At 37.5% G+C, this 23,593-nt stretch overlaps 1 protein-coding gene across 2 annotated transcripts in view; it reads right to left on the minus strand.

Annotated features, from left to right (window-relative positions):
* The window catches only part of LOC150088917 (FYVE, RhoGEF and PH domain-containing protein 2-like), a 227,575-nt gene that overhangs the window by 182,102 nt on the left and 21,880 nt on the right, over nt 1-23,593 (minus strand). Inside the window, exons 1-2 of one of the 2 annotated variants that reach the window (XM_090369722.1) lie at nt 11,795-11,924; nt 11,535-11,683 (exon numbers count right to left, since the gene is read on the minus strand). The gene's annotated coding sequence lies outside the window, so the exon portion shown is untranslated. Of the gene's footprint in view, nt 1-11,534; nt 11,684-11,794; nt 11,925-23,593 lie in introns of those variants that run through there. The other variant, XM_090369723.1, reaches the window with a different exon arrangement.

Genomic DNA, 23,593 nt, shown 5'->3' on the forward strand with positions numbered 1-23,593 from the left:
TCCATTAAAAATAACAAATGTCCAGGTATGGAGCTACTGGAGGGAGAGGTAATCAAAAAGTTCTCTAATCTTTATTCGAACGAATTGTTACAAGTTTTTAACAACTGTTTAAGAGATTGTGTATTTCCGTCTCCTTAGAAGGATGCACTGCTCATGATTATCCTAAAATCTCCAACCAAGCCAACCAGTTCACCTGCTTCGTATAGACCTATTGCATTGCTTCCTGGCATTGGTAAAGTTTATGAGAAGCTTTTAGCCATGCGGATTGCTATCTACCAAAGAAGTAATATATTGGCGTTTCTAACGAACAATATGGTTTCACTCCTGGTGTAGGTACTGAGGATGCGCTTCACTCTTTAGTTCCAATGTTTGGGAATCGAATTATAAATATACCTTGGGAATTTTTGTAGACTTTGCTGGTGCCTTGGATTCCATCAGTTGGGACAGTGGACTGATGATGTTGCGAATGGCTAAATGTTCTTTTAATATTTTCTCTATAATTAAAGATTATTTTAAGGATCGCACAGTAACAGTTAAGTCGAATTTTGAATCAATTACGCGTCGTGTGATTCGAGGCTGCCCACAGGGATTTGTCTTTGGTCCTTTAATGTGGAACTTAGTTTTGGAAGATTGGCTCAAGAGAGAATTTGACCACTCACACACACAATAGCTTATGCAGATGATATGGTAATAGTTGTGCACGGAAACACAAAAAGGATTGAGCCATTGCTTATTAAAACAAGGGAAAATTTTATTGCCTTTCAAAATTTTGAAAATTCAGTTTTCTTGAGAAGGAATATACTTTTGCAATTAGAAGAGTTAAGGTTGAATAATGTATGAATTGGTGGACTGTACCCTCTTCTTTACATGGAACAGGATGTTATTTTTTATATAGGAACAGAGAATTCTTTACAGAGGTGGACAGGATGTTGGTACTCTATTTCCTTAATGGGTGGATGTCCACTTCTGCTCCTGCCAACTCAGTTGGCAAGAAGCCTTAATTGTTGTTTTTCTTGGATTCTATCCTGCAATAACACCTTCTTCCAGCTTGATTTTGCTGGTTAATATGAGGAACTTCTGTTAAGCTCTCTGGCTGCTGGTAGATGGCTGTTCGTTGAACTCTGTTTTTTGGAGAATACGGGCGATGATCAATCTCTAGGATGTGATGCTTGTGCTCACTGTGAAAGTGTCTCTTCATCGGTTTCTGTTGTAGCCTACTTGTCCAGCTCGTTGTGATGATCAGTCTCTAGGACGTGATGCTTGTGCTGATCTGTGGACAGTTGCTCTTCATCGGTTTCTGCTGTAGCCTATTTGCCAGGTTGTTGTGCTGTAGATGAGGGGATGACCATTGCACATTACAAATGATTTGTAATGTGAAATTTGTATTGTTAATAGTTGTATACTGTACTTTACTATATGTATGGCGGATTTGCTAGATTTTTTTTTTTGGCTAGGGATCGCTATACTCAATAAATGGAAAAAAAAAAAAAAAAAAAAAATGTATAAGGCAATGGTCACGCCAAACCTTGAGTACTGTACACAGGTCTAGAGGCTTCATTTTACGAAGGATGTAGAGTTGCTAGAACGAGTACAGAGAAGGGCAACAAGATTGGTGAGAAGAACAAAGGGGTGCGCTTACGAAGAAATGCTTAAATTCTGAAGACTAGGCACTTCACTATTCTGCGAGGTGATCTGCTGATTGAGGTGTATAAGCCCTTGAATGATTTGAGCAGGCTCAATGTTGACGGGATACTTCCGCTTGCTCAGATTAAGAACCTGAGGGGGCAGAGATTCAAATTGAGGAAAGACAGTTGCAGAATAGATGTGCTGAAGTTTGCCTTTAGCCAGCGGGTAGTTGATTGCTGGAGCACACTTCCATCTGTTGTTGTGGAAGTTGATAGCTTAATTAAATTTAAGGTTGAACTAGACAAACATTTGGAGTGACCGGATGGGTGAAATGGGAAGGGGTTTTTTTTTTTTTTTTTTGGCTAATGCTATATAAGCTTGCTTCCTTGCATCATATGCCTCAACTAATGCTATTTCTAGGGTCAATTTAGTATGTAAGCCTAACTCAACTGAAGATTATCAGGATTACATACCAGTGATCAATGGTTATAATCACTGTTCCCCCCGCCAGTAAAAGAGGTTCGGTTTGAATCCGTCAATGAAGCGAGAAACTTATGGGCTTTTTTTCATTCCATGGCTGAGTTAATCGGTCTCAGGCGAAAATCTTCTAGTTTCTCCGGAAACTAGAAGATTTTCGTCTAGCAAAACAGTCAAACCGATCTGTGAAAACACACAATTTATGGACATATTGCACATGAGGTTATTCTTTGGTGGCTTTAATATGAGAGTTTATTTATTTATTTTTTTTTATTTAACTGATCATTTGTTTTGCTCCCCATGTAAGCAGTAAACAGATGTTAAATTACAGCTTGGTGCATTAAGAGATGAAATTCAGTCACTGAAGAAACGGTTGAATGCAATAGACATAAAACTGGGAACTCGTCAAGGACTGAAGTATCTAGTGACCTGCCAAGTGATGCACCCCCGATTTGGGCTTCAGAACAGAATAGTGAAGAGCATACCGTTCTGAGTGAAAAGGATTGGGTTTTATTTGGATATTTCATTGTCAGAGAAACAGGTAACAGCATTGGTAATAAGGATGGGTAGACCAGGGTGCATCAGCAACAATTGATGATAGAACCAAAAGATTGTAATTCCAAGAGGGGTGAGACTAATGATATTAAGCGTACATGAACTGACGATGTGTTGGATAAATATAGAACCATGCTGAAACAATGCTGTGAGTTTGTTAGAATGAATACACACGTCTGCAAAGACACGATAGGAGGTGATTATATGCTGAAAACTTTGCGGATTTTGGGAGTAAATTTAATTTTTAACATAGTGGTCCACTTGTAGGTAGAATGAACCTGTTTTGTGGAGGCGAAATATTTGAACAAAAGTGGTTCAAGGATCTTTGTCAATATCGTTATGGAGGACTTAAGGATTCAACTAAAATCAATTATGGATAATACGGATACGTGTTTATCAGATATCCGTCAAAATAAGGCTTGCTGCACCTCAAGTGTTTTTGTTTATTGTCGATATTGGTAAGGTATACCAAGGGTACCGATGTTTCAAATGAACAGGAAACTAACACTAGGAAAACAAGCTTAAATAAAACGAACAGCGCGCCAGTTGTTCAAGTCTTGCTGCGCCTAGGTGAAAAAATGTTTTTACTTTCACGAGACGAAATCTATGCAATGATTGCACATAACGGTGACTTAGACATGATATAAGATAAGTAGGGAAGTCATAACTCTTCCCACCTTTGAGAAGTCATAACTCTACACTTCAAAATTTCCTTAGTTTCATCATGCATCACTTCAATACAGAAGGGTATTGAAGTCAGAGATGATGCATTCCCCGTTGGTTTCTTGGCTAGGTTTTGAACTAGGTGTTCTACACAGACCCAATTTGATTCTCTCAATGGTTTCGAGTGTACATACTGTGCGTGATTTTTGAAGAATAAACTGGAACTCTTATTTGGTTGTAGTGATCTTAACGGAGATTTATTTATCCTTTGGTTATCGTTGTTACTAAGAAACGGATTACTATATTATTTAAAAACATAAGTTCAATAACAAATTACATATGCTATACAGTTATAAAGGAACCACAGTATGGCTTTGCTAAAAGATCTATCTACTAATGAAGTGACCACAAAAGATTTGGATGCAAAGAATAATTCTGACATAACTAGACCAACTTGTGGAATTCTGTCAATGATACAGGTAGTTTACAAGTAGAGTCAAAGTTATTATTCCATTATATAAATGAATGATTAGTCTACATCTTGCAATCAGGCATGGAAACTCATTTTAGGGGAAAATGTGGACCTACAGGAAAGGTACAAAGATGGGCAACAAGCTTAGTAAAGGACTTGAACGGGAATTCTTATCAAGACAGCTTTCAGTTCTGTTACGTTACAGAGTTTTAAAACCAAGCATCTGCAGGGCGACTGGGTCGGGGTTTTCAAAAGTTTGAGTAAACTAAACACCAAGGGCATCTTTACATGCAGTCACGTGACGGGATAGATTTAAATTAAGCTTATGTGCTTCGTAGAGCTCCATTAGACAAACCAAAAATAGCGAATGCATGTCTATATGAACTGGAGGGACACTTAAACGCAAAGAAAGGTAAAATTTTCATTAAATAAACGCCGCTGTTGCAAAAAAGTTTTTTTTTTTCATGCAGTCTATGAAAAGAAGTTTCCAGAACTTGACTACTGAGGGAAATTTATACAGTAGATTTTATTTTAAATAAAATTCTCTCTCTGATTACGAGAGACTTCTCATGAACTTTGACAGGCAAACACTTCAGTGCACTGAACTTCCTATGATTGATATATTAATTTTGTTATCAACGTAAGAGGAACTATTTGCAAGATAAGTAGAGTTGCAAGTATACAAACACCGCTTCGTGACCAATGTCAACAAATTAAGTGCAGGGTCTCCATAAAGCCCCAGTACACTTTCAAGCCTTAATATCGTTAAATACATATGATAGAAACAGTCCATAAACGGCACATGAAAACAAAACTCCCCCACCCCCAATACCAATTCTATTGTAACTAATTACAACGGCTACATACGAAATGTCATCAAAAACTTTGAGCACAGGGTACATAAAATTTATTAATAAATTATAAAATACGTTGTTTGGATGGCTTAATGTCTTATAAAATAACATTAAAAAAAAATGTCAATGTCTTATGCAGTTTTTAAAATTTAATTTTTTTTTTTATGTAATGGACGAAGAATGAATATCGAACATCGTTCAGTAATCAAATTTTTGATCAAAGATGGCATAAATGCTAAAGAAATCTATGAATGACTACAGTGTTTGGGAAAGAATCATCCAGTTATGCTAGTTCTGCAAGACCGTCAACAGAGTTCAAAAGAGGCCTGGAGTCAGTTGAGGATGACCCACGGTCTAGTCGGTCGGCTATCTGAAGTGATCAGTTCTGTAATAATTGCATTTCAACAATAATACACAAGCATTTGGGAATGTCCAAAGATGGGTTCCCAGAAACCTTTCTAATCATGACAGACATCACCAAGTGGAGTTCATCAGAAGAGAATTTATAAGTAATTCTTGCCAATCCAGATATATTTTTATGTCGTTTGGTGAATATTGATGAAACTTGGCTACATTTTTATGATCCACGTTAGAAAGCATGTAGTGAAAATACAAGGAACCTCCCACCCCGAAAAAGTTTCGAACTTAACCATCAGCTGGAAAAGTATTGGCCTCAATTTTATGGGACACAAAAGGATTGTTGTTAATTGATCATCTTGCACCTAAAACCACAGTAACAGGGGAATATTATGCCAGTCTTACGCTAAAGTTCAAAGTTGCAATTCAGTAAAAAGAGAGAGAGAGAGAGAGAGAGAGAGAGAGGGGGGGGATATTTGGTTCAGATTTGAGCAATTAATCCCACCCACCCCGATCTTGTCCGAAGTCACCATTAGTTGTTCAGAAATCAAGTTTCATGGTCTCGTTTTAAAGATAAAGAGATAAAAGCAGCTAAGGAAGCCTTTGATGCACAACCTGAAGATTAATTTTTTTGAACAATTAAGCTCTTTGAAGATTAACTACAGTAAGTATATTGAACCTAGGGGTGAATACAGTGAAAATATTCAAAAAAAAAAAAAAAAAAAATATAGGATTTTGTCAGCAATTGAAATCGAATATTTATAACTCACGGATTGTTTATATCACGTACTTCAAAATTATCACATAAATGTCTTATATATGTCAATATGTCTTCGCAAAACTATGTCCACGTTTATTTCCCCATTAAACTTATTTTAAAGTATTTTACTGAATCCTACTAGTATTATTCACCATTCAACATTTCATCCGTTTATTATTAAACATAATTGGTATGATAACAGAGGAACTTTTTCCCAAATATAATTCAGATAATAAAAGGGTAGTAGGGCGTGGAGAAATACATAAATGTAGCTCTGACTCGCCTATCCAGCATGTCCTAGATTTTTAAAGCGTAACCAAGAGGTTACAGGTGAAAACTCAACTTCGCTGTTGCGAGCTTTGTTGACACCAATTAATAAGAGTTCATTACAGCCCGATTGAAGGAAAGGACACACATGCTATGGGTAATGTGGGTTCCCTTGTTTATGTTGCACACCAATTCAATAAGTTAATTATTTTCGTCCTACTATAAACTAATCTTAACTTTTACCTTTAACTCTTCTCTTTAAAAAATAAATTTTCTGTTTATACTCCGGGACGACCAAACAGTCAGAGGAGTTAACAAGATAGACAGAATACAAGAAACAGCACCGTATTCAGCAGTCACGGGCTTGAACCCCGGTCACTCAAGGCACGTGTACTTATGCACTCGCGCGCCTGACCACTAGGCTACGGCGGCCTGTTAGACGATATTATCAACGTTAGCTCACAGAAACTACTAATATACAGTATGTTAAGACATGTTTTAATAAAGTGTGTGCATGTTAACTAAGGCCACGAGGAGTAAGTATATTGTGTGTCTGGAAGATGTGTATTCTTTAGTCGATTTACCTGTTTGCTGAACGAAAAACCCGAGCTTCCAGGAGATATGCAACCCTCGCCTGACTAACTCAGCCAAGTTGTGAAGAACGTAAATAAATTCCTGGCATCACTAATGGGATTCGAACCCAAGCTTTTCCAACCAGTGTGAGGAAGATTATGATTACATCCACCGTGCTACCGCGAGGGCACTAATAAGAATATTTAGTAATAAGTGTACTAGAGTCGGTTAAGTCTCTCTCTCTCTCACACACACAGGTGTGTAAAGTTTAAGGACCAACACTATTTCTAAAGGTTACAACCACAAAATCTTTACTTAAGGTACTCTTTACTGATGAGAGTAGATTCAGTCTCAGCAGCGATTCTGGCGAGAGGTTGGCACACGGTATCACCCCGCAAACATCACTGAAAGGGATCGATATGGCGGTCGAGGTGTTCTCGTCTGGGGAGGCGTTATCTTGGATGGACGTACACAACTCCAGATACAGGAAGGCGGTACTGTAACCGGTGCACGCTACTGTACTGAGGTAATCCTTCCCCATGTGCGTCTGTTCCGAGGTGCCATTGGCCCCGCGTTTGTGCTTATGGATCATAACGCCACATCCCCATCGCACTGCAGCAGTTGATATGCTTTTGGAAAGTGAGGACATTGTTCGTATGGATTGGCCTTCCCGTTCCATCAATCTAAATCCCATCGAACGTATATGGGAGGTTCTGGGAAGACGCCTAGCAGCACGTCCACACACACTAGAAAATGTTCACCAGCTGAAGATGGCGCTGACAGAGAAATGGACGATGTTACTGCAAGAACTTATCAACAACACTGTTCTAAGTATGGACAGGCGGTGCAAAGCCTGCATCAACATTAGGGGTGGCCATATCTCCTACTGAGGACCACCACTTTCCTTTGTTCATCTTTGGCAGTGATGCATCTGTATCACGGCAGCCAGTGCTATGTTGCCATTTTTGAATAAAGTTCCTCTGTACCGTTTTGCTTCCTTCATTATTTCTATACCTTAGAAGGTTCCTTTGGTATGCTTTTCCCATATCCAGGCCACTCCTATAAGAAGCTACAGGCGAAAACCCCGACTGGTTCTTAAATTTTGCACACCAGTGTGTATATATATATATATATATATATTTTTTTTTTTTTTTTTTTTTTTTAAACGTATTGCCTGAATTTTCAGACGAAATTTCACATATTATTATCATTCATTAGCCATATGGCGCAAGGAAGCCTGAGGCTTTTTCTGCACCAACCAAAAAAAAAAAAAAATCTGAGTAACCCTCAGAGAGAGAACGAACAAGAGTAAGAAATAGAAGGGAATCACCAAGGAAAGAGATGAATGATGATATCCAGCTCATGACACTGGGTGTGCCAAGCTCATACGCACCAGATGTGAGCCCCTGGGGTTAAAGATCAGGAGGTTTACATGAAACTTCCTGATTTGCATGTTCCGGACCGTAAACAGAACTCGTGAGAGCCCTCGGGCTGTTAGGATGATCACAATCTTATTCAACGTCTGAATTGTGCAGGACTGGCACCTCAGTATTGGGAAGTAATGAGTTTTATAATGTTTCTCTTCACGAAAATATTAGAGATTCCATTAAATATCTAGCCATTTTTCTTGATATCCCAGATTTAATAGCCGTAACTTAATTTTTGAACACCGGTTAATATAAAGACCACTTCTATCCATGAAAATTCTACTCGTTTTTCTTCAGCAATAGGTGAGCAAAATCAACCCCTAATACGAAGCCTACCAACTGGATGTCCCTGTTTGTGATTTTGGATTCACAAGAATCTAACGTTTACGGTGTTGTACGTAGATATTCAAAAAACTGCAATTTCCCCAGTTCATCTTGCTAATGCAGTTTTGGTTGTACCATGAGAGGGTAGCAATAACCAAGGCAGGGTTTTAACTTGAAAGCAAAGTTTCTATTTTGTAGAATTCTTAAATCCCACGTTATATTCACTAAATGCTCCCTATTTTTCAAGTACATTTTAATTCTGAAAACGTACTTAAAATCAAGGGGGAAGTCTCTTTGAATCATGTCAAACAGACTCCCCTTTGTTAAATACCTGTATGAATGGATGTCTTTTTGCTCTTCGTCTATGTAGCAAAAAAAAAAAAACAAAGAGGCCTCATAAATGACCACATAAAACAACGGACTTAATCCTGACATGCGTAAGCACAAATCCTATTAGCTTTCAGCAAAGTACATTCGCAAAAAGCTGTTATACCTTAATAGAGAAACAAGAACACCATTACTGGAAGAATTACAACAGTATTAAAGAACGAGTACAGTGCCATCTATCTTCTTTTACTATTTCAGCTAGGGGAAAAAAAATTGGATAGTGTCCAGATACTTTATTTCAAGTGGCTGCGAAATCGTTAGATTCACTGTGAAGAACACGGAGATCAAAGATCTACAGAGACCATTTAACTAAATAAAAAAAAAAAGGAGAAAAACTAGATGGCTCTCTGTGCATCTTGCGACAGATACGTTAAATAAAGTTTCTTCACCATTCCGAATCCCTCAAGTTAGAATTTAATAAGATGCTTAAGGCAAAATCAAAAGCGATGCTAAATCCATGTACTTGGCTATTCAATAAATACTGAATGATGTCGGGAAGGGGGGTAAAGGGAGAACATCTGGTAGAATGCCCAAGTTTAGTGTAATAAGCACGCACGAGCAAGATAAAATATGTATAAGATTCTACCATTGAAAGTCACCGTACACATTACCTGTAGAAAGAATGTCTCACTCACTCTCAAACTCGGAGAAAAGTAATGACATTCTTTGTGCGATACATTGAAAATGTCACATTAGAACGGTGAAGAAATTCCTGTGTAAACCTGGATTAAGGTGGTTCTGATTCAAGATTCGCATGCCAATTTAACGCAGTATTTCCTAACTTTGATGGCGTACCAAAAACAATACTATATCGATGTTCCACGAAGCGTAAACCAAGATCTTCCATAAGTATTAATATTACAAAAGCAATATGTGAGAACCTTCAGTTTTATATGAAATTAATGAAAAAAAAAGAGATTCAATATAATTTTAGTATAGTAATCGCATGCCAAAATTGAATTTGTACAGTAATATACATTTCACATTGAGTCCGAGTCTATTTACGTGTTATAAAATTTATATAAAAAATAATAATGGTAAAATATTTTTTGTATCAGTGGTGTCGCTGAAAATGTGATATTTTCAGTTTTATTTTCTTACAAACGTTTTCCTGTTTGGATGAACAAACTGTGATAATTACAAAACCTCTTAAAAGCCTACAAAAAAGGTAACTGTCTACCAACATTTCAACCTTAGTGAAGGCTTTTTCATAACTGAAAGGACCAAAAAGAAATTCACTTAATTCAGAATGATTTAATATATATTTAAAATTCGTTAAAGTAAAATTAGAAAACGTATTTATAAATTCAGGTATTTTTCGAAATATTTTATTTGTTAAATTTTTCTTTGGTTGGTTGCCAAACGACAATAAAATAAATTTCCCCCTGGCAGACGTAAATAAAGGGTTAAAATATGGCCACAATTTACGATCACAACTGATATTTTAACCGCATGAAAAAAAAAAAAAAAATGGTTGATGTAAAAATAATATCAAAGAGTTAAATTAGAAAAGATAATAAAAAACTACGTGAGCAATTTAAAATTTGCTAACTTGTCCAACCATCCAACGCCATCATTATGTCACGCACATGATGACGTAATAGCTTTGCCACCATGCGCTACAAGTCGGAGGGCTAAGCTAATTTCGCACAATAAACCCGTGATTCACTACAATACCAAGGCCACTATTAGGTAATGGCGTTTAAAAATAAAAAAAGAGCTTAGATCCACAGTTTTAATGGAGGCTCTACCTACGCTTGGAGTGGATTGCTACCCTCGTATTAAAGCTACAATTGTATATATGACTAGGAATGGTGATTTTGAAATATTGTCTAATATTTATAATCTTAATTCATCGACTTTCGGTTTAAGCACAGAAAATATGGAGATAAAATAAAATTTATGATCTTTAGAATATTCTATCAATCCTAGCAAGTTCCTGAAGTATGATAATTTCATGCTTGAAAATCTTGAGATCTTAAGTCCCTAATTACATAAGTCAAATGTTATGGGAACTTCTCAAATCTCTCCTCTCTGCTTCCTTTCATTTATCGAATTGGACTGTATATTCAGTTGAATCATTCCATAGAGCTATGTATAGGCGAGCGCAGTTTGGGGGAGGGGGGTTCTGAGGGCGCTAAAGCCTCCCCCCAAAGAATTTTTGGAGCCATCACCTGCACTATGTAATTTTGGTTTTATTCTTTAATTGAGAGTTCTGTAAGTGTAGTTTCCAAAGAACAAAGTAAAATGGAAAAAAACGTAGAAAAAAGATTTTTTATTAGAAGGGTTTAATGAAATAATTTCTAGAAGAAAACCGGCGTTGTTTGTTGAGGATAGTACTGTCAGACTCGACGGGTTAAAAGAAATTCAATTTTGAAAGCAATTGAATCTATTTGGTATTAAATGTGTATAATTTTTTTTTGAATATATGCAATCAAAATAACGTCCAACCAGCACATAACACTAATGCACACGAGCCCCAGTTCTGTTTCCGAACTGTCTTCAAAAACTAACTTGAAAGATTAACGAAATAACCATTGGTGACAAACCTTGTGTCCTGTTAACCCTAACGAGGCTTACAAGGACATGTAACAACGTGGTGTTGAAGCTTCCCGCTAATCGATACCCTGTTTACCGCGCCTTCTGCTTTTAAGGGATCCAGTGTAAAATATACAAGCATATAGACTCCATCTCAATAGATAAACACCATTAAATACAAAAATTACAAGAATAATAATGGTTTAAAATTAAAAAAAAGGGGGAAATCATCAAGATTCAACAGCTATACTCACCCCATGACGGCGAATGCCACTTCTCTCCAGTAAACGCTTGTAGTGAGCACACTCAGCTTGCCACCCCTTCGAGGGAACCGAGGGGGTGAACGAGACAGGGAGAGTCGACTCGGATCAATAGCAGACAGTCGCTGGATAGGCGTTTCCTCCTATAGATGGAGAAAGAACCATGTGCGTTAGTGTTTCGACCAAGCAAGCACGCGCGAAGCAAGCAAGCCAGGCGTCAGCAACGGGCGCCGGAGAGAAAACAGGGGACTTACTTTACACTCGGTTTCATCAGTGTCCCGGAAAGCAGGTAAAAGTGCCTGTATGGCGCCTTCTTTTCAATGGCTACCGGTACCAGATGTTTGACAGACTTTGTTGCGCCAACACACACACACACACGAAAGAAAAAAAATTAATAATAATAATAAAAAAAAAGGTCAAAAATCCAGTCGAATATACTCTCCGTGGAAATTGTTTAGTGCACTTTTGAGCATCGGTATGAGTTGAGTGTCCTGGCTGTTTCCATTTAACTACGCTGGTACCCGGAGAGTTTTACATGGAGAAAGGGAATTGTGTAGCGGTGGAAAAGGAAGGTAGCTGTGTACTGATAGTCGGAACAGCCCTGTGCGATAACACGCCTGGATGAATGCCAGTTACAGTGGACAACACACGTGTTTATCTGAGGGAAAATGACGTGTTTTACTGGGCAACAGAGAGAGGTTATGATCCAGTGAAAAGGACCAATGATAATCAAGGATTTTTGAAACACCTGGGAGAACTCAACTCCCTGTTTTAGTAATATACAAACATGGAATTGAGACACGTGGATTTATTTGCATATCAACTGCAATGTGAATTTGGTTTTAAGCTTTTGAAGATTAAAAGATTTGAAGATTTTTGAAATGGAATATTCCTCTTGATATCCCCGCCTGCTTACACCCCTAAATCTTACACTACGAAGTATTAGAACAACTTAAAAGTTTGAAATCTTGATTTAAACTTTTTGTTTGTTAGCAGCATTAAAATGTTTATATTAACTTGACATCATGAGTGCTAGTATTTAATTATGCAATGTATTTCCCGTTAAAATTTTATTCTGCATGTTGAAAACGTATACGCATGAAATATAGTTAAAGATATAAATAAATGAAACACTAATTACGCTGATAATATTCACACGCTGGCCAAAAAAATACGAACCTTTGTATCAAGGCAGTCACAGACAGAAGAAATGCAAATAGATGCAAAGAAAACTGTCACTGGGATAATGACCTCTTGCCTCGTTCAGTATAAAGATTGCACAGGCTGCTCGACTGCAGTAACTTGAAGCCAGAATGGGAAAAACTCATGATCTATCAGACTTTAAAGATAGTCATATCGTGGGTGCACGTTTAGCAGAAACCATGATTCATGAAGGTTTTTAATGATGGAAAGAAAGCAGTTCTTTCACATCTGAAATGCGTAAATGTGGCAGAAAAACAATACTTCAAGAGCGATGCGTTGTACTCTAAGGAGGACTGTACAGAAAAATAGGACATCCAATGTGCAGCAAATGACAAGAATTTAGCCAAGCCCAGAACTGCCCTATTTAACCGTACCATGCACAGGTAATTGAAGAAACTGAGTATTGGCAGTTTCCTGCCTATTCGGAAGCCACTTGTTTCAGAGAAAAACAGAAAAATCCGCTTGCAGTGGTGCCGAGAACGTCGTGATTGGGCAGTAGAACAATGGAAGAAAGTCATGTAGTCAAAGGAATCACGATACACTTTGTTTTACACTGATGGTAGGTAGAGAGTGTGGCGAGAACCTGGAGAAGCTATGGACTCTGCTTTCCTTGTTAAGATAACCCAAGCATTTGGAGGTGGCATCATGGTATGATACCACCTCCAAACTAAAGGACTAAAATGGTCTTGGGCAGGACACATAGCTCGAAGACACGATGACAATGGACTAAGAAAATAACCGAATGGTACCCAAGAGGAGCTAGAAGAAAACCTGGAAGACAACAACGGAGATGGACAGATGAAATTCATGAGTTTGTGGGTAATAAATGGACGGCCATTTACTACCCACAAACAGAATGAACTGGAAAGTTGCTGGGGAGGCCTTCATCCTGCAGTGAATTGAAAATAGCTGATGATGATAATCATGGTATGGGAAATATTATGTTGGCACTGACTGGGTCTGATGATAGCAGTTGAAGGTCAAATGTCATCCAGGAGTACTTGAATTTTGCCTCAGATCTACGGCATCCTGCAACGTTACACTTTTATCCTGAAGGTGATGGCCACCTTATGGATGACAATGCAACAAAGAGTCGTGGAAGAATGGATCGGAGCACATGACATGGATTTCCACCTTCTTCTCTGCCCTCACATTCATCTGATCTGAATCCTATCGAGAGTGTGTGACAGCAACGAAGTCCCCTTCCTTAAACTTTATCGTTCCTACGCGATGTTTGCAACTTATAGAATCCATGCCGTGCTGCACATTTGCTATTATTTGAACAAAAAGAAAAAAAAAAAAAAAGTGCCCTGATTTTATACTGAATAAAGACTCATATGTTTTTGGCTAGTATGTATAATTGCTATTAATAATGAAAACTTATGCAATATCGTTAATAATTTGAGAGGCCACCATATAGAACTACAATACATTATACGGTGGTAAGTTTAAATTTTGGTACCATTTTCGCAAGACTGTTGTGAATAACTGTGAAATCACTGTTATGAATCTCTTCAGACGCCGTCTAAATTCAGCTTACCATCTGTATGCATTATCACTCCGCAAGAATGTATGGAGATTTTCTGATACTATATTTGTTTTCCATGGTGTATACTAAAATATGACTCATTGATTATACTAAAATTACTGGAGACTTATTTCTTTGGAGTGACCTTACAAACTACAGAAAAGAGGATGGAAGATTTCAAAGGTCAGAGTTCAGTCATTCCTGATTAAATTGGAAAGCCACCGAAGTGAATGCTCATCGGTGCAATCAGTCGTCAATGGACGGAAGAGAAAATAGCCGTGTAGGAATTGGGGTGTTCAGTTACGGAGAAATCAATATGCCTGTTAGTTCCAGAAAGTCTATAGAAGCAGCCGACAGGTGTGAAAGTTATATTGCATCCATCTACATGGACTTCCTTCCTTTTATTATGTTGTGATTTGGTCTCTAGTTTCAATTGGTGATGCGGCATGGGATATTAAACATCATAATTTAAATTTTCCTAGAAAATTTAGTTATATATGTAAAAGTGTATCTAGCATTATTTTTTTTATTTCTGGATTGCTGTCCATTTTACCATCTTTATGCGAAATTGTTCGTATATCCTAGAATGACAAATAAATAAATAATTATTATTCCATATATGATAAATGCAGCAGCGTAAATAAAATAAATGGATTTAAATAACAATAAGAACTATTAATGATGAGGCCCCCTCCCAGGAGATTTCCAAACGATCTTCTTATTGAACGGAAACAACTATACCATCATCATCATCATCAGCCATTTTCAATTCACTGCAGGACGAAGGCCTCTACAGCAACTTTCCAGTTCCTTCTATTTTGTGCAATGGCCATCCATTTACTACCCACAAACTCATGAATTTCATCTATCCATCTCCGTCGTTGTCTTCCAGGTTTTCTTCTAGCTCCTCTTGGGTACCATTCTGTTATTCTCTTAGTCCATCTGTTATCATGTGTTCGAGCTATGTGTCCTGTCTAAGACCATTTTAGTTCTTTAGTTTTGATAAGAATGTATTTTACTTGAGTTTGCTGCGTAATCCATGTGTTTCTCTTCTTATCTAACAGTCTGATTCCCAATATAATTCGTTCCATTCTTCGCTGTGTCGTTCTCAGCTTCTGTTCCATTCTTTTGGTGAGACCCCAAGTTTCACATCCATAAGTCATGGTGGGTAGTATACATTGGTTCATTATTTTAAGTTTCATACAAATTGGGATATTGCTGCTCAGAATGTGACTATATTTCCTGAATGCTATCCATCCAAAATTTATTCTTCTCTTGACTTCCAGCCATTTATCATTATTACAGCTGATGACTTGTCCCAGATATGTATATGACTCCACATTTTCAATTACTGCTCCTTCAATCATTATATCCCTTTCTATGGCATACTTGTTCATCATTACTTTTCTTTTAGTCATACTCATCTTTAGTCCAAAATCCTTACTAGTTCTGCATAACTGATTAAGATTTTCCTCTAATCTTTGGGATCGTGGCTTATGACCACAATGTCAACTGCAAATCGTAAATGGTTTAGGTACTCTCCATTCACATTGACTCCTTTCTGCGACAAGTCTAATCTTCTGAAAGCTTCCTCAAGAGCAGCAGTAAACAGCTTCGGAGATATTGTGTCGCCCTGTCGAACTCCTTTCTCAGTTTTAAATTTACTACTGTCTTTGTCTAGTCTAATAAAGGAGGTAGCGTTCTGATATATTTTCTTCAAAATCATAATATATGGGGTATCTATGCCTTGTCTTTCCAGTGCCCGAAACATTGCCTTATGCTGTATGGAGTCAAATGCCTTTTCATAATCCACAAATGCCAGGCATAATGGTGTTTTATATTCATTTGTCTTCTCCATTAGCTGTGACATTACGTGAAGGTGATCCATAGTTGAGAATCCTGTCATAAAGCCAGCTTGCTCTTTCGGTTGATTCTCATCAAGTATTCTTTCTAGTCTGTTAGTAATGACCCTTGTGAACAACTTGTAGATGTGAGATAACAAGCTAATTGGTCTATAATTTCCAATTTCTGATTTATCTCCTTTCTTATGCAGCAAAACTATGATTGCATTATTCCACTCCTTAGGCATCATACTTTTTCTAATGCATTTTGTGAAGAGTCTTGCCAGTTTTTGTGTTATGTCTCTTCCTCCCAATTTTAACAACTCTACAATAACTTCATCTTCCTCCGGACTTTCTGATTCTTCATTTTCTTCAACGCATGTTCTACCTCATCAGGAAGGAAGGATATCGGGTATATCGTATGTGTTATTTGCGATCCATCTTCCCCACTGCTGGCATCATTCCTTCGCTCCTTCTATAATTCTCTATAGTAGTCTTCTGCTATTTGAATTATGCCTTCTCTGCTGTTTATAAGTACATCATCGCTATTTTTCAGTTTCAGTATCATTTGTCTTTCTGTATTACTGCTGATGGCTGCTGATTTAAATCCTCTGTCTTCCCTTAATGCTTGTTCTACTTTTCTTGTGTTAAATCTTCTCCTGTCCTCTCTGAGTCGCTTTCTAATTGCTTTGCATAACTCAGTATACTCAATTTTCTCCTTGTCAGTGTTTATCTTGCTCTTCATTTGTCGTCTTCGATTCATCATGACAAGTGTTTCTTGACTGATTTTTCCTTCTTTGGATTTCTTTTTACCTATAGGTTTCTTGGGCTTTATCACTTTCAGAAAGTTGTAATATTCCTCGTCGATATTTTGGTCCTGAGCCGTCTGCACAAGCTCAAACTTGTTCTTAAGTTCCAGTACATCCTGCTTTTTCTTCTCTTCTGTAATCTCCAAGACCTTCGTATTATTTACTCGATTCAGTTTTTTCCTTTCTTTTCTAACATCTATATCAAGTGTGCATCTTACCATTCTGTGATCGCTTCCAACATTTACTTTGTTCAGGATGGTAAGATCATTCACGATATATCTTCTGTTAATGAGGATGAAGTCGATTTCATTAGTTGTTAATCCATTTGGGCTCTTCCATGTCCACTTTCTGTTCACCCTTTTCTTGAAAAAAGTGTTCATTACTGACAATCCTCTAGATTCTGAAAATTCCACAAGTCTTTTACCTCTTTAATTTCTTTCACCAATTCCAAAATTTCCTATAGTTCACCTTTCTGTGCTGTTTTGTCTCTTTCCAACCTTAGCATTGAAGTCCCCCATAATGATAGTGTAGTGGGTTTTCTGCTCATCTAGAAGACTCTCAATTTCGGTGTACATTTCTTCAACCTCTTCATCATCATGGCTCGATGTTGGTGCATAAATCATTATAACCTTTAGCTTGTACCTCTTAGAAATCCTGAGTAGTAGTCTTGACACCCTTGGTGATGTACTTTTGAAATCCAAAATGTTGTTTTTTATGGACCAGAAAGCCAACTCCACCTACGCTCCTTTTATTGTTTCCATTGGTGCACAGATTTCCACTTGATAAGCTTACAAGTGATTTATTTCTTCTTCTGGTTTCAGCCTAACCGATGATATTCCAATTCACATTTTCTAATTCCTTTTCCAGCTCTAATATCCTGTCTTTACCGATGAACGATCTTACGTTGTAACAAGCCAAGTTCAGTTTCTGTGCGTGGCAGCCTGGTCGTACCCAGAGATTCTTAGCACCCTCTGCTTCCACTGTGATCCTCTCGCTGCCGTAAGAGGGGGAGTGAAAGCCGCTGGGGACTGAGGGACATTTGTTTCGTTGTGCTGCCATGTGCTGGACGGTTTGGTCTTTTCCTCTTCACGCTGATCAGGCGTCTTGAAGAGAGCCACTCTACACGTTTGTTGCCACCTAGGTGACATAACAGGGCTTACCATCGAGAAGGTGTGCATGAGTGGATTTTAGGGAGATATTCTGTGATAACACACAGAATATCTGTGTGTTATCAGACTATACCATATGTTAACTATACCATATCAACGCCTTACTCCAGAGGTTTCAGTGTAGACCTGCTGGTGTGCCAATTTCGCCACTGGTTCAATGGGATATATGACCTACGACTCATTGGCCACTCCATTATTTGGATAATTTCTGTTTCTACGAATTCCTGCAACGCGGATAGGTTATGTAATTCATAACAAGAAATCACAGTCAACAATATCCCTAAAATGTCACACTTTGGGATGAGAGATCTTTTGTTTGTTCCTCTGGGCAGTCAAAGCATCTTCATCTAACACATGAGCAATACGGTCGTTAATGAAGATGCCATACTATCCCAATATGCCATCATGATCACAGTTATTCCCGTTTCCGTGATACTGGACGGATGGAATCATTTGATCAAACAACGTCATCTGCAAGGAATTGAGACGTGTCAGAGAAGAGTAAATGGTAACTGTCAACATACGAATGGAACCCTCAGTCAATTGGAGTTAAGCGAAACCCGGATCACTTCATAATCACAGGCTTCATCGCACAGAATCTACCCTCGCACCTCTGTTGTAGAAATCAGTCTCAAGTCTGCAGAATTCTATGAAATTGTTTTCAGAGATCCTGGACACTTTATTAGGAAAGTGGAGGTCTGTTCTATTGCAAATCGTTGCAGAAATATGTAAATCGAAGAGGTCACATGGTGTGTGTTTTTGCAGGGAAGCGCTGTTAAATTTGTGCGATCCAACCAGTGCTAAAATCAGTTCAATGAGGACGGACAGGAGCACTGCTCTAGCAGATGCTACAGCAGAGAGCAAGGCTACACTTGTCGACTGCTCAAAGAATAATTGATTATCATCATTTGATTATGATTGCCATTGTAATTGAAGCCAAACCACAGAATAATTAACCTCTGCATTTATTGCGGCAAAAATCCCAAAAAAAAAACGCACTAAGAGTGAGCGATATTCACTGAACTCGGATACCAACCGAAAATAAGACTGAGTTGGTGCAAAAAACTCAAGGATGGATGCAGGAGGGCTGGAGACAATTCATATAATCCGACACCTTCCGATTTGCGCTTTTTATGACCAATGGAAGAGTGCATATGGAGGAAACCACAAGAAGCACTGGAACCTAGCCTTCAAGGCTGATGGAAGAGGTGCAATGGTGGTAATGGGAATAAGCGATATTCACTGAACTCGGATACCAACCCGAAAATGCGACTGAGTTGGTGCCAAGAACTCAAGGATGGATGCAGGAGGGCTGGAGACAATTCATATGATCTGATACCTTCCGATTTGCGCTTTTCATGACCAATGGAAGAGTGCATATGGAGGAAACCACAAGAAGCACTGGAACCTAGCCTTCAAGGCTGATGGAAGAGGTGCAATGGGGCGTGCTCTCGTGGCATAACCTTGGTCCCCAAATTCTATTAAAGGTCAGCGTGAAGTCCCGAGAATATCTGAACATCATTTCGGATCAGGTATACCCGGAAATGTTGTATGTTTAACTTTACGAACAAGGGAACTTTTAACATGACAATGCAACCATCCAGCAGACCAAATGTGTGAAAGCGTTTGTTGAGGAATACGAGAAAGATATCACGTATCTTGATGTCTTATTACAAATACATGCGTATTTTAAATTTAATCGATATATTCGCATGTAAAAAGTAATCAGAGTAATTATCTTAAAAGTGCTTATGTCTTAGAAAACACGCCCACCCACTTACATAATTCTGTTTTTCTTTAAGCAAACAATAGATAGCCTTGATCTCTAAGGTCAAGTGAAATACAAAAACTTAAAACTTGATTTATGTGTAGCTGTTCTCAACGGCTGCCACGAAGACCAGTTGTGTTCAATCCACACCTGCTTCATGAAGGAAAAAATTATAGTAAAAACCAAGGGGGAGGGTGATGAAGCTGGCTGGTACTGACAAAGAAGTTTCTATCGACTAACGTAGTTGTCAAAATGGCTGCGTGCATAACAGAGCAAAGGCTTTTATTTTATTTTTTATTATTAATACCTTTCTGATTTCGAAAGCATTATTTAGATGCAAATAAATGATCAAAGGGAATGTAAAGGCATTAACATTCCTTCACGTTTTATTAGTTTGGTTTGAAAATTTCAAGTAACCGGGTCTCTGTGGCCCAATTTTAATGCAAACGATAAGAAGAAATCACAATAAAGTTGGTATTAAAAATAATAGTTCTTTCTCATGACTGTGTAATTAGGCGCAATATTCTGTTTAATTAAAAGTGAATTAATAATTATAGAAAAGCATAACCAAAAATACGAAAATAAAATACATATTTCTTCTGCAGTAATACTGAATAAATCACAAAACGGATAATTAGATAATTATTAATCAAAGATCATTTACAGGTATGAATAATAACCATGTTGTGTATTTAAGTATGTATTATGTAGTATTTATGTATTTCTTTGTAAATCAAAATTAAGAATAATTGAGAATTAAGAAATTAAGAGTAATCTTAAGGTGGCGCTGTGCACACGCTGTCTGTAAATTTAAGAAGCGCGCGTGGCGTAACACTAAACAGCTATTTTGTTTTGTGAATTTATTTATATATATATATATATATTATTATGTAATAATAAATATATATTTAGTAAATAAAATAAATTTAAATTTATTAATTGCGTTTAGCCTAACTGAAAAAAAAAAATAAACCCCTCTCACTTGTGATTTACTATTCCTTCGGCATCAAAATTAAAATAAAGGGAAGAAAACAGAATAAAAAAATTTATAGCATGCAGAAAAAAAAAATAAAAAAACAAAAACACTGCAGACGGTGGGCATTACTGCATGCCATTATGTCGTAGAGGTCATATAAAATTGAGAATTCAGCAAACGATGTATTACGAGAATAAATTATTACTATAAGTTTCCGGAAGTCCATCTTTTGTACCGGAAATGAGAAGTTTGTGCGTGTGAAAATTATAATTAATTTTCAGGTTAAGATTTCCCACTTCGATGGTTCAATGTGACAACAGTTTTATCATTTTCAGGTGCTTTCGAACGTTCTAATAATTTCGATTTTAGTCAACAGTCTCAATGTCGTAACTGACATTCCTTTAACTTTGAATAGCTCGGCAAAGTACGATATGGCCGTGATTAATGACGTGGTTAATTCGTGCCCAGTTTCCACGCGGTGCGCGTGACAGATTGTCACGTGGAGTTCGTGACATGAAATAGGTTGTAAAGTAATGCGGTGCATAAATTAGTTGCGTCTGCTGGACTTAATTTTTATTTTATTTTTTTCTTGAAAAGCGCAGACGTAAAAGTTTTCCGTATTTAAAGAAGTTTCTAGATTAGTTTACCGTGACTTCTATTAATTTGTAAAGGAAAGTAATAACTGGAACACCTGTGCCGTTTATATATACCAACCATGTGTGATGCCACTCTTATCTGTTCGAAAACACCAGGAATTAATGAAAGGCTTTTGATTATATTGATTTTACCTCACCTTGTGATAGCGGATGCCACTCAAGCTAGTCGTCGTGGAGGTTACAAGAATATATTGGGTTTTGAAGACCTCCCTAACAGGGAGGTCTTCAGAACGTAATATACTGTCTAACAGAAGCGGTTAGTCGTGAGGTATGGTAGCAATTTCTATTTTAGACTTCGTTCCTCAAAGTTATTTGTCTTCTAATTTTTTTCCTGCATTCTCTCCAGGAGAGTACTTCGGGGAGTGTTTTTCTTTTCTTTTTTCCCCTTCCCCCTTTTGTAATATCTAATGAAGTGATAAGGGCATTTTTTTGTACTCAGTAATCATTAATATACAAGTTTTAAAATAGCTTGTTTTTCTTCTTTTTTTTTTATACAGTTCAACGCATTCTTTCCTTTAGCCCAATTTTTTCTGATTTTTTTTTTTTTATTTAGTCCTAATGGCATTAGTCAGTGTTGAGTAATTTTAGATGACCCTGTTCGTTTAGAACCACACGGGATTACCTGATGGGGATCTATTGCTTTTATTTAATTTTATTTTTTGTATATATTTTGGCTTGTTAGTATAACCCTAATATTTGGTGGGTGAGTGGGTTGGATTTAATATAGATGATTTTGGAGGTGTATGATGGGTTATTTTGTTTAAGTGGTAGGTGTTATAGCGGGGGAAAAACAACAGTCGGTACAAGGTCACTCGCTAGGCCTTATGGAGTGGGAGGCCCAGTGAGTGACCTTGAAACGGTTTTGTTTTTCTCCCAAATGTAGTGCTTGTTGATCAGCCGTGTATGTAAAAGTTCAAATGCTTGTCTTCTAAGATAGGACAATGTCTTTGGAATGCCGATCGACGGATTGGATTGGAACTGTAGTTGAGTGTTAGCAACAGTTACAGGATTGTATTGTACCCATCGCATTGGTTCTGGAACCATCAGATAAATGTCAGCACAAGAGGATTCGTCGGTCGTCCTGTGCTGACATTGCATTAAATAATCAATATCTGGTATTTTCTTCAAGATATCACCATCCAATGATTATATTTACATTGTACAAGTGTAATGCAATTATCACTTTGAATTGATTAAAAACTTCATCGTTTGAGTACTCCTTTTTTTTTTTTCCTTTCAAAATCTAGGCATAATTGTTACACAGTGCCAGAGATTAGCGTCGCTAAAATGCTCCTTTATCCAGAATAGACACATCCACGATATCCAAAGTCTAAAGTTTATCAGTACAATTTCGCCATACCCGTACGTATCTGGCGTCTTGTCAATAAGGAACTTGCGTGATAAATGCCAATGCATTCTCACCCTGCCGTAGACGATATGATTAAAACTAAAGATTTTGTGTTTGAATATATTTCCAGATTCCCCCGCCAGGTGAATGTGGAAGACAATCTCAATATCATGTTTTGAATACTGGTCCAGCTACCAGTGTGCGAATCGGAAAATCCGTTTGTCTACATCAAATACGACTTTGAAGTAGACAAACTTTTGGAGTGAATGGATGGGTGAAACGAGAAGGTTTTTTTTTTTTTTTTTTTGGCTGATGCTGTATAAGCTTGTTTCTTGCATCATGTGCCTCGACTAATGCCAATGATCACTGAAAACTCTTCCTAACCCTTATGGTACCAAGATCGTTAAGATTTATATGTGAACACATATAAATTCGGCTTATTCAGCTCTATAAATTCCTTTAAAAAGTTTCAGTCAATGTGTGCAGTTGTGATATTTTGTGTGAGGTGCGGGAATCTACTGGCATTAAATCCGGGCACAGCCGCGCCCTCTAGTTAACTACATAAAACAAAATTTACAGAATAATAATGAAACAAAAAAGGTATTAGGCTTCTTCTGATGAAAGATATTTAAAATATCCAAATTTGCATAATGAACATTAACTTGCAAACAATTCAAGCAATTCAATACCCGGCAACTCGTTGTTGAGATGGAGGATTTACCGTATTTAAATAAATTATACTTTGTCCCAAGAAG

Source organism: Mastigoproctus giganteus, chromosome 3, assembly GCF_048544385.1.
Source record: "Mastigoproctus giganteus isolate SK-2022 chromosome 3, ASM4854438v1, whole genome shotgun sequence".
In the NCBI taxonomy this organism is placed as follows: Eukaryota; Metazoa; Arthropoda; class Arachnida; order Uropygi; family Thelyphonidae; genus Mastigoproctus; species Mastigoproctus giganteus.